Source organism: Atta cephalotes, assembly GCF_000143395.1.
Source record: "Atta cephalotes unplaced genomic scaffold scaffold00036, whole genome shotgun sequence".
Taxonomy (NCBI): Eukaryota; Metazoa; Arthropoda; class Insecta; order Hymenoptera; family Formicidae; genus Atta; species Atta cephalotes.
The window spans coordinates 2,850,038-2,866,558 of NW_012130100.1; positions in this window are offsets into that span (position 1 = coordinate 2,850,038).

A 16,521-nucleotide genomic window follows, 5' to 3' on the forward strand; every position below is an offset into this window, starting at 1 on the left:
ATGTTGTTGCAACACTTATTCGAATAGCGATGTTCCCTCTCCTCACAGTAACCGATATTACATAAAATGCAATTATTATTAATATAATTATTAAAATTGTAAACAATAATCGTGACATTAGATATGGCGAGAACATGGAAACATTTGATTTCCCGAATCTCACAACTCTCCGGTAAAACCAGCCCTTCGTGTCAAATCTTGCGCAAAATTACGTTGCAAGACCGAATTTTCGTGTCTTACCGCTTTTCACCGATGATGAAGTTCTTCCACTCATAAAGTTCTGTGCTCATGATAAATTTGAGCGTATACAAAGAAGCGGAAGAAGCAATTATCGGAATTGAAGAGTGTTAAAATCGAACGTTTCCTAATGTCTTCCCGCGTAAATTTATTCGCAGCATGTCCATCTTCCGGTGCCGTGACATTGAAAACGCATATTAAAATTCTGTGCAATATCGAGACTACCGGCACTTTGTGCTATCAAATTTATAAGCCAAATGTCTTCGTGAATTAAGTCACATGCCGGACAGAACGATAATTTCGCTGGGCTGTGCGTTAAATCCGTCAAATCAAGCGAAAATTCTACGTAATCGTCTGATTCGGTGTACGTAAGCATGAATTTCGCGGAACGTGTTTTCAAACCAGTTGTAAATTTCGATATCTTGTAGTAATGAACGCAAACGAAACATCGCCTCTTTCCCTAATAGCGCAAAATTTCGAAACCTACGCGAATTTTTCCTAATTAAAAATAAATTAAAATCACTGACTTCATTTCTTTGATTTTGCTGAAGAATGCCTTCTTCGTCAATAGTATATGGACAACCATCGATCATCAAAATAACTCCCCATCATTCCATCTCCGATATTGGGGGCCCCTGTCCGGAAAAATGGCGCTTTGATTGGTCGATGACGCGAGGGTGAGAATAATGAGAAATTTAAATGGCATGTTTTGATTGACTTGGTTCACGGCTGGCCACACGCTGATTGGCTCTGTCATAGCCATAGCCAGTCCAGTGTGGTGACTGGAGAAGGATGGGATGTTTGCAGGGATGAATACTGTGACAAAATGGTGAATGAGAAAATCAAGGGAAATTTGGACCGAGACATTTTTTTTGTTACGGGGGAAGAGGGAAAGTACGAACAGCAGACATTAATAGCACGCGGTTTTTTGCTCTGTAAGTCGTTTTTTGCTGCCATGGCTCAATGTCTCCGGCATACTGACATTTTAATGATGTTTTTTTTTCTTATTATTTACGATAAGGACTTTTATGTAAAAGGAAATTTTCGTAAAAGGAGATTAAGAGATTCTTGTTTTCACTTGGGAGAAAGGGAAGGAAACAGGAATGAACAAGTTCGCGCTAGCACGCATCGTAATCGATTGATTCGAACAATATTTTAAAAGAAAATTTTTTTTATATTTTGTTTTTAATAAACATTATCTAAATCTGAAATACATAAGAAAAGGTGACTATTGTAAAATAGTTACTATTGTAAAAGGTGACTATTGTAAGACAAGATTAAGAGTAAGAAACAGACAATTTACATGTTCAAAAATGTTTATTTTAAGAAGAAAAAAAGTGATATTACATAAAATATTTGTTTTATATTTTACTGTTTAAAAGAAGCGATTGAACATGGCGACATACAACATGAGAATTTATATTATTATTATTTGTAACATCTAAAATTTGACCGATCTTGGCTTTATCGTATTTGATGTATTCACATATATAATCACACTTAAAATTCTTAATATGTTTGTACAATGCATGTTCTTTCTATATATCAGTTATTGCGAAGAATATTTCCGAAGCCTCAATGGTCGAGCTGACTAAGACACTTCCGGAAGTTGAGAGGTCTCAGATTTAAATCCTGGCTGAGGTAATATTTTTTGCAATAAATTTCTTACTTCTTTCTTTCTAATTTAATTTAGGGGGATTATTAACGTTTCAGAATGATTGTGTTGAAAACGAATATTATATATTCGGCTCGCAAATATATTTGGAATAAATTGATTTAATAAAAATATATATAGTATGATGTATTATTTGTAACATCCAAAATTTGACCGATTTTGGATTTCTTTATCGTATTTGTTATATTTTTATATTTATAACGAAGAAAAAATTTATAAAATTACAATCAACCGGTCATTGCGTTTACAAGAGATAAATATACTAAGAAACTGGTTAAGATTATAACCATTACACATAAAATATAGAAATACACAGCAATATTGCTCGCAAATTTGAGAAAGTATTCCTTGCAGCGTCGTCGTATTTTAGCAATACGTGGTGGAGTTTCGGCGAAGAGGAATCGAGTCCAAGGAATTGAGTCCAAGGGCGGCAAAACCGTAACTATCGAAATATATACCGTATTTGTCGATGTAAAAGATCTTCCAGGTGCTAGCCAGGTCGGTCGTGATCGTCTGTGTTAGCAACAATGGTATAGTCTCGTCCATATCCTTGGCAGTCGATCCCTGTATGTCAGACACTACGATGATGTAACGTACTATATTTAAAACTTTCAATGAATTCATTTCTCGTCGTCGGAGAACGTGAGAGAGGAAATGTTTGTTTGAAATTTAGAATTTTTTGTTCAAATTTAGAATTTACCTCTTTTGCATGTGCGTTGTAGAATTCTCAAAATTTGGCAATTGCGAAACGCTAATATTAGCTTTACCTCTATCTGTCGACGGGTCGAATTTTGGAAGATCTTTTTTTTCCTCGCCTGTAGTTTGTTCGTCCTCAATTTGGTTCGACTTTTCTGTCACGATATTTTTCCTCCACACTTCGATGTTACGAATTATATCATGTTTCTGATTTTTAAATTAAAAAATTTTCGCTGTCTATTTCTTTTGCTCTCGACGGCACTCTCGCTCTAATTTTCTGAGGGAATGCTAATAGCTCGAAATGCTACTTTTTATAATTAGCCAACGCTTCAATTTGTAAGCGTTGCGTAAGGCGCAATGTGATTCGATGTTGGTCCGAAATCCGTGCAGCATTGTCCATGACCTTCGAAATCTGATAGATTTTTGAAAGTCGGAGAAATTTTTTTCAGATTATATACATTTCTGGAGATTAGATTAACTCAGATAACGTGTCTTCTCTTGTCCTCTATAGATAGCGTGTGTTACGTTCAGATTCTACAGTTCTTTTCTTCGATTAGAATTTTCGTCATAAAAATTATTAACAAGTAATATCGGTAGACCATCTTCTAGAAAGTTATAGTGACGAGCCGAATAACATTTGCCTTTTTAGATTAATAATCCACTCGAAATTATTGGATTAAATATTTGACCCAAATATCGAATTTTATCCCGAGGAACAGAAAAAGTAAATAGATTAAAAATTATAATATGTTAGTCATAAACACAGATACGTTTACTTTTAAAATATTGTATACTGTACAATACTAAAAAATTTTTTGGTTATAAACTAGAATACTTTTAATATGGTGTGCCTGAATCTCTATTTATTCTAGAATCGTAAGCCCGATTCCCATACCGATTCCCATCTCTCGTCAGAGATCGTATATGGTCCGGTCCCGAGTTATAAGGATTAAGTTCTTTGACTCAAAATTCGGATCGACGTTCGTTCGTTAGAAACAGTTATAGCAATCCTTCAGAACGTTGACCCACATTCCAAAGCTATAAAAGATGTGTTCGACTCGCTCCATTCCCTTCTCGCAGATGCATGCGAAACAAAGCATCTGCTCTAACGTCCTTTTTCCATATTCCATCCTTCTTATTCTTTTTTTCTCTAAATCTATCTACACATATAATCGGCGTTTAGACGTAATACTTGCATGTCGTGTAATGTCTCGCAGATGTTTCGTAAAATATTTAGGATTAACATCTCTACCGAACCATTCGATTCTGTGATAATTTCATGTAAACTAGTTGTTTTCTCGTCTTATTCTCTTGGGTATATCGTCAAATGGATAAGGTGATATCATAATCCAGTGATCGCATTAATCGCAGAAATCCCGATTTTTATTGGAACAAGTTTTCTTCGACATCGACACGAAAATCTTATATGATTATATCCATTATGATATTCGAATTTTTGTTACTCTTTTTACGTCACGAAACGTCAGCGTCGATGTCACAAGCAAGATTGAAGCTTTTTTCGTCATCTTGCGTACAATTAGATAAGAAAAAAATGTGTTGGAGGAAAATAATTTTCTCGCGGAAGTCATAGGGTTAACTAGAAAAATCGACAATGATTTGACGCGAGAAGTCGATTTCTAAAACATTATCAAATTCGACATAGATACAATTAACAATCACGAAAAGAACTTTTTCGAATCTCATTTCTAATCGTAAACTTCCGTGTTTCATGAGATTCCAATGCTCTGCGCAATTAGCAGACAGATCTGAAATAAAATCGAAAGCGAAAAAAGTATAGCCGTTGACGTAATCGTTTCTTAAAGCATATAGACATTGATGGGGGAAGGATATGTGTCTTTTTTGCATTATGTGGAACGCAATTTTCTCATTGACTGAGACTTATGTCTCTTGCCACGCCCGAATTGATTTCGGCAGCGCGATGAAAAAAACTTTTTTGTAAGAGTATACTTTAATGCCTTTTTTACAACATACTTTTACAAGAGCTGATTCGAGTACGTAATAATATAAATGGCCGGCTTGCGCACCGGTTCGCACGTAAAATGAACGTTACACCAACAATGATGGCAACAAACAATGACGAACGAATGAGCCGCAGGCCATATGGCCGCACGCATGCTCTCCAAGGAGACTTGAACAGCGCTACGCTAGCCTAAGCAGCGTCACGAAAGCACCATAGAATCGATAAGTAGATGCGCAGATATTGAACGAAGTTTTCGTACTTATTCTAGTAGGCACGAAGCGCGAACATATCGCCGCCCTTGAAAGGATCGCTTTTCGATATGCAAGTGGTTGTAATTGAAACAAAAAATATTATGTTTGAGAACTATAAAGACAATTAACAAAAAAGATACATATATATAAAGTTAATAAAAATAGTATAAAAAGCGCTAAATATTAGACATAATCAGACTTTAGTTCTCAATTGAAAATAGGCAGAGACTTATAATTGGTCGTTTGTAACTGTCTTTAGCGGTACGTACAGTGACAACACGAGTTATGGCATCCTTGTCTGGATATATTTTTAAAATTCTTTCCAATGGCCATGATAATGGGGGAGGGGAGGGGGAGGACTGTCTTTTTTGATAACAACCATTTGACCGACATATATAGATTCGTTTCTGCCACTTATTTTGTTTTGGCATTGCTGAAGATACTCATGTGTTCATCACTTCCAAAAGTATTGACGCAATTGTTGTATATATTGCTACCGTGAAAGATTTACGGATATCTCGTTTAGAGATGGCTCGGGATAAAATGTGAGAAGTGTACCTATTAAAAAATATCCCGAAATAAGTGAAATAAAATCGTTGGGGGAACCCGATGAAATAGAAGTGAGCAGACGAGAGTTCAATATTGCTTCAATCTGGATAATTAATGTCTTCAACTCCTTATATTTCATGTTAGCATTTCTTGTTATACGAGTCAAATGTATTAGTATTGCCTTCCCATAGACCTCTATGGTGTGAGGAACAAGGCAGTATGAAATGCTAGTAAACGCCTAGAATTGATCTGATTCTGGATTTGTTTTTGAGTTAACTCATTACGAAGCAAGTCTTAATTCGCTTAATTCGCGTTCGGTTCCTACAAAATTTAGCCCGTTGTCAAAAAAGATGTCTAAAGGGCAATCTCTTCTCGCTACGAAATGCTTGAAGATATTTAGAAATACTTCTGACGACAAATTGAGCACCTCAATATGGTAGTTAAAATTTTAATGTAGTATTTCACTAGCTTAGTGAAAGATGCTCTTCTAGCATCTTCTTTATAATAGAGAGGACTGGCATAATCCACTCCACACTCCACATCAAATACTTTTAGGAAGGTTTTAACTCGCGGTTCCGCAAATTTCCCATAATGGCGGAAGCGAGTTTTGGTGAACTTTTAAAACAGCATTTTCTGAGAATTTATCGAATGATGTTACGTGCTGAAATGAGCCAGTAGCGCTCACGCACTGCGGCCAAAGTAGCTTGCGATCCGGCATGAAAATATTTCTCATGCACTACAATTAGGCGGGAAATGGATGATTCCCAAATAACAGCATAGAATGCTTAGATGCATAAGGCAAGATACCTTCAAATGATCCCCCTCTCCCCCACGCGCAAGATGCTAGAGTCGTCAAGAAATGGATTTAATTTTCAGATAGGACTGTTTGCGGGAACAGCTTCATGATCGTTGACTTTATTTCTTTTTAAAAATGCTTCGATTGTATTGCCTTGATTAGACAAAAAAATTGCTTGTTGTTGCTCGTTCAAAGATATAGGTTGCATAATGTTACGTGAGGATGAAACTTCTTAAGAACTTCTTTGGTTGGATGCATGTGTAGTATCCTTGAATCTTTCTATGAACTGAATCATGTACGCAAAGACGCGAATGAGTTTGGTAAAGCTTAAATATCGATAAAATATGTCAGATTCTTGTGTACTAGTTGCTACTGCGGTGATGGCTTTAGGTTTTCTTTAGGACGTTGATTATATCATTAGGAAGAGCTCTTTAAAGCCAGCTCTCTTTGTCAAGATTTGGTAGGTGCCTCAAGAGGAGGCAGATGGTTGATGGATAAATATATCGGCTCGGCAATTCCTTGCAATGACTAACATTCTTTTCTCGGAGGATAGATAAGATACGGAGGAAGATAAATTCTCTTTGTTCGACGGAGGAATTTTCCTGGAGGCCGAAAGCATTGAATGTCCATTTCCTAAGAAATTTTTCTTTTTTGCAGCAATATCATGATTTCTTTCTTGATGGACAAAACTTCTTTTACTGAATCGGCCCCAATGACGAGATCATCCACATAGAAATCTCGCAATATTTGCGATGTTCTTGGATAGCAATCTGCGTTATCCTCCGCTAATTTTCTTAAGGTTCGATTGTCGAAATGAAATGATGCTGATGAAATGCCATAAGTCACCGTGATTCGAAGATTTTGATGGGCTTATCTTGGGACGTCTCGCCAGAACATACATTGCAATGATATTTGAATTGAATCAACCAAAACTTGCCGATATATTTTTGTAATATCGGCGGCGTGAGAGCATTTTTATGAACATTCTTTTTCTATTATCGAATTTTTTACTTTTGTATCCCTCTAGGTGATTCATAGTATGATCTAATGACTTTTACATCAATAACTAAGATATGTAAATTCCACATTTTTGACAAAAGATTAGATTGAAATGGGATATATTGATGATACATTATTTTCATGAACAGACATATTTTATTGTTATTGGCGTCGATCTTTTAGATAAAAAAAAGATTCGATATCATTAAAATGTATTCTTAGTACATGTATCATTGTGCATTAGGCTTAATGACAGTTACATTAAAAATTAACTTGCATATTTTTAAGATAAGTAAAATTCTAGATACATTGCTTGGATACATTGCTTAAAACTCATCTTTGAAAAAAGATAATGGAAATAGACGGACTTTATTGTTGTTGGCACCGATTTCTTAGATAAAAAGGTTCGATATCGCAAGAGTGTTTCTTACATTACATATGAGTCAATTGGCTCACTGAATACGTCGAGGATTCAGTGGAATGCATAGTTATTAAAAAATTTTTACAAAATATATAGTATTTCTCCAGTTTTTCGTATATATTATAATTTCTTTTCAAGAATAGGGACCCTGCTTTGATCAAATATATTTTATTTCAATAGATTTCTCTTACTTAATTAGATGTAAAAGTTTTAATAACAATTGTAATTTTCTTCTTTATATTAGACTGGACTTATATTAGACTGGAAATATGTTGAATTAGATTCATTACAAAAAATTAATGTTCTTTCTACAACAAAGAACAGACACCTCATAATGAAAAAATCTTTTGATGAATATGCATCTTCAAGCAAGATTGCAGACAAATCTATTAAAAAGGTTTAATCTTTATTTACGTTTTAAAGTTATTTCTATTAATTTAAACTATTTTATTAGACTGTGTTGTATTCTTCTTATATATTATTTATTATTATATTCTTAAGGATTCAGATACATAGACCACTCTGTGACGCGATAAAACATATACATACATGCATGAATATTAATAAACTATAAATAGTTTTAATAGGCGCCTAAATAGAAACTCGGTTTATGTACATTTGTTAAAAATAAAATTTTTTGTGAATCTTTAAAGAAATAATAAACGCATAAAATAAAAAAAATTGTCTTATAGTCAAGACTTAAACTTTTAGCAATCATGGATAGTTTTGACTATTAATAGTTTACCAACACTAATGAATAGGTCAATGCTTGTTTAATCGCGCCTCAAACTCCATAAATTAAAGTAGTCTGTGTGTCTATGCTCTTATACAAATTTTATTTTTTAGGTAAATAAAAACGAAAAACAATTTTTTTAAAAAACTGAAGGCAAAAAGAGAAATAGCATAATCTTGAAAGAAATATTAAAAACTAATAGAACAAAAATTAATGATGATGAGGTATTTAAAAAATTTTTTAATATATGAAAGCAAGATTGTGTAAAATTTTTAAAAATAAATTTTACAAAATAATTTTTCTACTATATTCAAACTTTTTTACATTAAAATAAATTGAATTTTCTTTATACAATACTCTAAATATTCTAAATATATTGAAAAACATCAGAGTTAATCTTATTTAATCAACGTGAAATTATTAAAATTATAAGATGCTTCTGAGCATCAATACTATTATTAAATTGCTTATCAATAATTTGTGATATTACTATCCCAGTTCGGCTTATGACTGCGTTTAAAGAGTGAAAATGATTTTGGCAGTTTTCAGAATAAAATGTGTATTATAATAATATAAATTCACATCGAAAATATTGTTAAAGCACTTGAGATCTAGCTTAAACTGTTAACCTTGCAAACACAGTAAGTATGTAATTAGCCTTAAGGAATTGACTAATTCTTAACTTAGCCTTAAGGAATTAAATTATTCTTCTTATATTCGATTGTGATTTATCAATTTGTTTAAGGCTTTTAAAGTTTACTGCATCTGTTGTTTTTGCGGGATAAAAGCTTTATAATGTATTTATTCAGTTATGTATTTATTCAGCTATGTATTTATATTCGCGGTCTTAAAAGACACTTCATCTTACATAATCATTTGTTTTAAACATTTCTGCTAAAACGAATCTGTAATTTCAGTTACAAGATATAACAGTGAAAATGAAAGTGTTTCGTCTGAAGAAGAAGTTGTCGTGAAAAAGAGTAAATCACAATTACTGATTTTACAGTACTGACCGAAAATAAAAAAATTAAAATAAGAGATTGCGCATTACAAAAGTATAAGGATTGTACAAATTTTCAAGGATTTCCTAAACGTTCAGATATTATTTATATATTTTCTTATATATTTTTTTTCGCAGAAATCAAAAATTATTATTATAATTAATGTCAATGTAAGGAAAAATCGGTCGAAATAAAATTAACAAATCTTCATTCTTTCGTTATAAAATCGGTTATCAATAATTTGTATCAATAATTTGTAAATTAATTCGATTGGATAAAACATCAAACAATACTATAATAATGTTTAGCAATATATATGCAAATAATGTTGCATCATTAAACATTAATTTATATAATGTGTTTAATTTCCTTAGATAAATATTTCAAAAAGTGTAGAAGAGACAAAACAATTTTAGATTATATTAAAGTAGTATATAGTTTTAGATTATATTAAAGTAGAATGGTTTTATAGGGGACGTATTTTGGTCATGTTGTTTTTTTGCTGATGGAGGCGTCAAATAAATAATAAAAAAAAAAAAAAAATTATCTCCACTTTTTTAGATGGAATTATATGATGTTTTTACATAATAGGATTCCACTAATTATTATGAATATAAAAGTATTTATAAAATTATTATAGCAGAGATAAAGAAAATCAATATTACGAGATATCTTGTACTTTATTCTGACACATACTGATATGAAATATTAAAAAGTATATAATATATTATTGATATAAAACACGAAAAAATATTAATATATGTTTTTCTCATATTTTTGAAACTTTAATAGGATTCTTGTTTGACAACGAATGAAGTGTCATTTTTACAATCAAAAAAAGAAAAAAAACACAATTCTAGGCTTAGAGTCTATACAAGAACATAATAAAAAATATGAACCTAAAAACCTTCTTTGACATCACAAAAATGTATTCGATCTGAGTTAAAAAAAATAAAAAATCAAAAAAAAAAGGAACACAGATACTTATTCATTATCAATGTAAGATCTCTTAATAGATTTTATGATAAAAAATGATATAATTGTATAACAATGATATAATTGTATACACATACATAACTCTGTTTTATAAGGATTTGTGATAAAAATATTAATTTTTTAAATGTATCTTTCAAATATTAATTTTTCACATATTATATTGTTACGACACATCATTTAAATCATCATAAAATGAAACATGACAAAGAAAATACTTCAAGCATGATTGAAAATATATAATATTTAATAATAATTCGGAAGACTTGATAAACTATAGTACTTATTACCCTTATAACAAAATTGTCGCAAAATTGGAAATCAGGAAATCAGGAATCCAGAAAATTGAAAAGAAATTAGGGAAAAGTCAAGGAGTTTTGGAAAATTAAAATTTGTGGTTTTAAAAAAGTTTAATATAAACATCTCACATCTATGCAGTTTTGAAAAACTATCAACTTGATAATTTAAAATGCAAGCAGTATCAGCAACATTAATAGTAATTTACAATCTTATGTTGAAAATCTTAACAAAATATTTACCGGTTTCCAAATCAGGATAAAAATACAAAAAATTTCAAAATATTATTGAAAATCAGGAGAAGTCATGGAATTTTAGAATCAGAAATTTGTGACAACTCTGTATTATTTACATTATTTATTCTTTAGGAATATACTAAGGAATATTACAAAATTATCCGATTTAGGATCGGTTGCGTCAACTTTACTTTGACTTTAAAGAGACTTAAAACTCTCTGTCTCATTTTAAAGCATTTTAAAAAAGAGACAGAGAGACAAAAATAATTTTAAGCCTCGCTTAAAATCGAAATAATGTTGGTGCAATCGGGTCTTACAGAATAATTTACATCTTTTTACGTTTTAAAGTATCTTATACTATTTACAAAAATAATTTATATCTAAATTATAAGTTTTATTATTTATATATTTTTTACACAAAATAGATGGATCTTGGATGTAAAAATACACTGTAGTATTTTAGAGAAGATTAGAGACAGATGAAAGACACCTAAGAAAGATGAGAGACACTTATTATTGGATCTCTTAAAATGCATTATATCAAAGAAGATTTTGCTGCCTGTTCTATAAGTGAAAAAAATGGTAAATCTAATATAACAAAACCTGAATTGGATATAAAGAAACAAAAAGTTATAATGGGTAAATTAACTATTTTTTATATATAATATTGGGAGTACAAATTAGTTCGGTCCGTTTTCTTGTGCATTTATTTTGAAACAAAATGAATGAACAGATCAATTAAAGTATTGTCCATCGCTGCCTACTACTTTTTCTCATCTCTCAGGCAATTTTCGAATTCCATCTCAAAAAAATGACTCGTCTTTGGAGGCGATCCAATTTTTGATTTCTGCGAAAGAAGTGAACCGGTGACTTGCTGCATCCTTCGGAACAACCAGTAATCAGAAGGAGCAATGTCCGAAGAATACGGCGGATGCGATAACACATCCCATTTGAGCATTTCCAAATATTTTTTTACGATTTTAGCGACAAGAGACCGAGCGTTGTCATGAAGAAGAATAACTTTATCATGTCTTTGCTCGTATTCCGGCCGTTTTTCTCACAATGCACTCAAACGAATCAATTGTAGTAGCATAACAAGGCGAATTCTAACCCATGGGGCTAGAGAGGAGCGCGGGGCGTGGAGGGGGGTGGGAGCGGGGAGTATTGGTAGGCGCGGGGAAGGAAGAGGAGGGCGCAGAAAGTCCCCGGTGCTATCGGTTGTTTATAATGATACGTCACCCCACATCCCGCTGCCGCAGTTACCACCCCATCGCCATCCCGCCTCCGCCACCTCGCCGCCGCCGCATTCACCACAAAACGCGTTTTCGGGCCGCCGCAGACCCCGTGTCCACCCCAAAATGCGTTTCGGGCCACCACAGACTCCACGTCCACCCCAAAATGTGGTACTATAACGCGAACAAGATGTTTTGTCTAGGTGACATATCATTGATGTGTTCTCACAGTTCTTTCTTTCAAGGTCAGAAGTATCAATAAAGATATTTATCTAGGAAGAACGGTGAGATCGGTGACACGTCACGATGCGTTAAGAGAGAAGCACCAATAACGATATTTTTTTCTAAGAAGAGATCAATGATACTACTGCGATCTAATAGGGATGGTAGATAAAGGGACAAAGAAGTCACAAATGGAATATATAATGGGATCATAAACGTGCGGCACCTCAGTTGGCGCCTTTAAAGATTATCGAATCGCAATAAGTATAATGCGAAAAATATGGTTGACCATCATGGCAGACGTTGAAGACATGGATGGTATGAATGCAAACAAGTTACCATTTGAAGCAATGGAAATAGAATTTGAGAACATAATGGACGATGTAGAAGTCGAGAATATCAGAAAGGTTGAGAACATAGCTAACGTAACCGAGTGTATTAGAAACGTGGATCCGGAACAGTTCGCGAATATCAGAGACGAAGTGTTCGAAGAAATGGAAGTAGACTTTGAGAATATAATGGACCAAGAATCATTTGACGAAGAAATGCTATTCGATGATAGTGGATGTGCTAGTGATATGAGCGAGTATGAAATCAATCGTGTAGAAAAATTTGTACAGCCTTCGGAAATCCGTACGTTGAACGCTCGTACTAAGCACTGTGTGATCCACAATTATTATACAACGAGTGGTGCTTTAACTGTATGCACAGCATGCCTGATTCGTATAGCTGACATTAACGATGTAGGAATGTATCGCGTCAGGGAGCATGAGACTGGTTCTTTCGGTAGGCTAGACAGCAAGTCGTGCACGAATTGCAGAGGACCTTTGTACAGTATGTTCTTGTGCAGCATGTGCCCACTCTGCACACATTAAAAAAAAGAATTATTGTGAACAGTATTGGAAAATATGTGGGAAGACTAATGTAGATGATGTGTTGTATGTTCTCGGTAAACTGCAAAAAACAGACATAGATGTGCGAATATCGCCGGTGCAATTCCTACGCGATCGAGAATTAGGTATACGTGATGAGAAACATGAAGTAGTTATTAAAAATTCCGTTTCTGACTGATTTTTACTCGCGCGACAGAAAATATACCCACAGTTGCGAGAAACAAATGTTACGAGGACGATGAGTATGAAAAGAAACATTGGTGGAATAGAAATGTCAATGTAATAAAGGACGATTATTATTGGGCGAAGAAAATCGCAGATAAGAACCAAAGTGCATGTGCATTAAGATTCCCGCGGGTAATGAAAAGTGTGTCAAACTGACACATTTATTGACAATATATGGATGGAGTTTCGTGATCGCAATCTTGCATTAAAACTGTTTTTCAACGGATGTAATGAACAATGCTTTGAGTGCGAACAATGCACTTTCGCAAACAAACATAATGAAAAGGTGTTAGAACGTTATGATATTCTAGATATGTCACGATGTTGCAACGTGTGTGAACGAGTCACGTGCAAGTGCTCTGTGAAAGAGTGCGACATGATTTAAAAACTGTGAAAAGACAAGGAAAATCATAAGCGAGACGGAACACGAACTGTTGGAGCAGTGCGGCCAAGTCGCTACACTTTCGTGTGGCTGCAACGATGCGACGAGTGCATCGAGCAGCTCGAAGAACTTTGTCGTGTCAAGCGTCCGCACCTCGCAGTTGGACACAGACAATTCGTGGTAGCAAGGATCGCGCGATTCACGGGTGCAAAATCGCAATTGGAGCGACGTTTTGTGCACATTGGCGAGTACGCGAGTAACAACGAACGATCTCTTGTCTGGCGAGAGATCGACGTTCGAGAGTCGTATATTAACAGGTGCGGTGATAAACTTCTAATCACATCGAGCCGCGACGGTTTTTAGAAGACGATGGAAATGTAGCTCTAGAACGAGTGCTGTAGAAAGACACAGTAGTGTAAAAGTGAACACCGCATTCAATGGTGAGTTCGCGACGAAGGATAAACGTGCTAAGAGTATAGCTACAAAGAACAGCGAGATATACCGATACACGGATTTGCGCGTGTGATACGAGCAGCATGTCATCGAGCCTATCCTAGCATCGCTCGAAGAATTCCAGGAACGCGACAGCGGGTGGGCATTGTCACGTATATTGAATTTGACTATCAATGTGAACAAACTAAATCCCCTGTGTGCGGGATGTCATATCGAAGTGCCACGAGAAATAGCAACGAAATGAGCGGTAATCAGTGTTCGTATGACGGCAATGCGTGCTTCGTGTGGTCGGTGGTCGCCACTCTGTACCCAGCTGGAAAGTATACGGAACAGGAATCCTATCCGCCTTATACGACAGTATTGAATCTCACAAACATTGAGTTTCCAATTATTTTAAAAGACATTTCTAAATTCGAACAGTTGAACGCGGTGTCGATCAACATATATGGCATCGAGAGTAAACAAATCCTTCCTCTATGGCTCACCGATAATAAAAAGGAGAAAAATCAATCTCCTATCTACAAGATTTACACAACGACAACTTTGGCCACTAGGCATGGATAAAAAATTTATCGTGTCTTGCTCTATGAGCTCGCAGATTAGTGGAAAAAAAACAAGAATTTTTTCTGCGATTGGTAAGTATAATAAGAAAAGCCAATAAAAAAAACAGTAAAAAAGAAATAGTGAAAAATGATTTCTCTATTACTCACAGGTGTCTCCATTATTTCAGTTCGTGCGAAAAATTGCAATTGCATGAAGTAGACTGCCAGAAGATCAATGACTGCACTATCCGACTGCCAAGCGAGGACGACAAGTGGCACGAATTTGATAACTATAGCAACCGGGAACGAGTGCCGTTCATCGTCTACGGCGACCTGGAGTGCGTTCTGTGTAAGACAGAATCCGACAAGAAAGACGCGTCGTTGTACGCGGTATGAAGCGACATGAAGCGTTTAGCATAGATTACTACATACAATACGCGTACGATGACACATTATCGTTGTGTTACTTCCGTCGCGATGAAAGCTGTATAATGTGGTTCGCGCAACAACTCAATGATTTGGCACATCGCATGAAAAATATCATATCCGCCAACATCCTCATGGAAACGTTGTCTAAACAACAATGGGAAGCATACTGTAGCGCGACGCGTTGTCACATCTACGAGGAAACCGTTCGCGCCGGACGATACGCGAGTTCGCGATCATTGTCATCTCACCGGTAGATACCGCGGTCCAGCGCATTCAAATTGTAACTTAAATTATAAAAATTCGTTCTATATTCCGATCGTATTTCACAATTTATCGGGCTATTATGCTCATTTTATAATTAAAGAAATTGCTACTGCATACGATGGACATGTAGATATATTACCGATAACGAAGGAAAAATATATTTCATTCACCAAACAACGATAGTACCAAAGACAAAAATGAAAAGAATTTTCAGAAAAATGTAAAATTAAGATTCATTGATTCTTTCAAATTTCTTCTTTCAAATGCAAACCTCGATAAATTGGCGTCGTATCTCGACAAAGATAAATTAAAAATTGTACGTTCCGAATTTTGCAAGCTCAGCGCGGAGGATTTCGATCTTCTCACATGAAAAGGTGTCTTTCCATACAAATACATTGACTGCGTCGAAAAATTGCAGGACACGCGCTTACCACCGCGCGAATTATTTTTCAGTTCATTGACAGGCGATACCATTTTCGAGAGCGATTACACTCACGCCGTGAACGTATGGCACCGATTCTCCATCCGAACGCTCGGCAAGTACAGTGATTTGTACTTGAAAACTGATGTCTTGTTATTAGCCGACATTTTCGAAAATTTCCGCAATAGTTGCATCGCGAGTTACTGTTACGATCCCGCGCATTAATATACATTGCCAGGTTTCACGTGGGACGCTATGCTGAAACATACGCATGTAAGATTCGAGTTGCTCATCGACATTGATATGGTCATATTCATCGAGCGCTGGTATACGCGGCGGTCTCAGCCAATGTTCCAGCAGATACGGACAGGGTAATAACAAGTATATGCATTCATTCGATCCATCGAAACTGTCGTCATACTTGATGTACGATATGAATAATTTGTACGGATGGACGATGTGTCAACCTTTGCTATACGCCGAATTTCAACAGAATGGATCCAAGAGACACTGTGAACTTTGATGTGAGCGCGATCGCTCCGGATTCATCCACTGTTTATATTCTCGAGGTCGATCTCCAGTATCCGCAGCAT